Genomic DNA, 636 nt, shown 5'->3' with positions numbered 1-636 from the left:
AAGTTGCATTGTTCTTGTGTGTTCATTTGCATTGAACTAATTACAAATACATTTCTAGGCATTCCTTTTCTTTGACTTTTGGTTCAGTTTTTGGCCCTGTTTACACGAGAACGCTCACGGGTGAAAACGTAAAAATATTTTATCAGATGTGCCTTTCGTTTAGACGGCGACGGCGTTTTTGGGGCTTAAAAACGCAAAAAAGTGAAACCACCCTCCAGAGTGGAAATCTTAAAAACGCTCCACCGTCGGGTTTCCGTCTAAACGGTAAAAACGCAAAAGTCTGCTAGACAGTGAAGGCACCGATCAGTGCTTCACATTGCCACCTAGCCGCCTGGAGTGCATACTACATTGAATTTCACACACTTTTGCGTCACCGTATGCACGCAGATTTCCCCCCCATAACGCTCGTCTAAACGCAGAATAAAAAGTGATCACTTTTGCGTTTTCTCTTCAGATCGTTTCCGTGTAAACGTAGCCTTTATTTCTGTCTGTTATCTGTCACTTTCTGTCTTTGATTGTGATATTGTGAACACCTGTTGTGGATGGGCTGTGGGTATTTAAGTGTGGGATGTGGTATGGTGTGGGGTTGTTTGATGCGCTTTGTTCTTTTCTTGCGTTTCACGGGAATGACCACGT

The sequence above is a fragment of the Scardinius erythrophthalmus genome (assembly GCF_964197995.2).
Source record: "Scardinius erythrophthalmus genome assembly, chromosome: 4".
Lineage (NCBI taxonomy): Eukaryota > Metazoa > Chordata > Actinopteri > Cypriniformes > Leuciscidae > Scardinius > Scardinius erythrophthalmus.
The sequence above is the reverse complement of the archived record's forward strand: the minus strand, read 5'-3'. Positions refer to the sequence as shown.